Here is an 884-nt window from a genome sequence, read left to right on the forward strand (position 1 = left end):
GGGTTCTAATCCTGTCTCTGCCACTTCTCTGCTGTGTAACCTTGGGCAAATCGCTTAACTTCTCTGGGCCTCAGTTTCCTCATCTGTGAAATGTGGATTAAATCTTACTCCCTCCTAAGTAGCCTGGAGCCCCTTATGGGACAATAGACTGTGTCTAACTTGATTAACTTTAGTCTACCCCAGTAGATACACTGTATGGCAAGCTCTTAACCACCCTCTCAGGGTTGCACCTGGAGAGGTTACAGTACTCTACCAGTCTCAACCGCAGGAGGGAGAGTCAAGCAAAGGCCTACCCATTCCATTCCTAGCTTGGGCAGTGGCTAGCATGTGGAAGGCACACTGCTACAAGTCAAAACTCATCTGTGCTGGGCAGCAGCAGCATAGGAGAGAGTTGAGGGCAGAGACTGAAGTTTACTGTGCGGAAGGAGGCAAAGGTAAACTACTTCCATATTTTTACCAAGAAAACTCTATGGATATGCTACCAGAATGAATGCAGATGGAAGTGGGGCATTCTGAGAGAGATGCATTCATGGCGTCATAATGGGTCAAACACGACTCTATAGCATAAGACAACAACAACAAATACTTTAGAAATACTATTATTATTACTATTATCATTATTATTTTGTAATCCTTGGAAAGTCTTCTGGGAAAATTCCAGAGAACTTGGGTGAGTTCCATGCAAGTAGCATATGTTCTCTGGCCTCAAAGACTCATAATTTAATGGGGAAGATGGAACCATTACAAATAGTATGAATTCAAGGAAAAAGGAAAATGACTAATGTGGCCTAAGGAAAACAAAGACACACTTCCCACATAACATAGTCTCAGTTCTTTATCAGTAGGGATTGTGGGCTGGACTTTTCCTTTAAATATATTGGAGA

General features: G+C 42.5%; 1 non-coding gene across 1 annotated transcript; it reads left to right on the forward strand.

Annotated features, from left to right (window-relative positions):
• Window positions 1-212: 212 nt before the first annotated feature.
• On the forward strand, window positions 213-350 carry LOC114811965. Its single transcript, XR_003759659.1, has one exon. It is a non-coding gene; the product is annotated as a small nucleolar RNA SNORA7 (small nucleolar RNA).
• Window positions 351-884: the final 534 nt, after the last annotated feature.

The sequence above is a fragment of the Ornithorhynchus anatinus genome, chromosome 4 (assembly GCF_004115215.2).
Source record: "Ornithorhynchus anatinus isolate Pmale09 chromosome 4, mOrnAna1.pri.v4, whole genome shotgun sequence".
Taxonomy (NCBI): Eukaryota; Metazoa; Chordata; class Mammalia; order Monotremata; family Ornithorhynchidae; genus Ornithorhynchus; species Ornithorhynchus anatinus.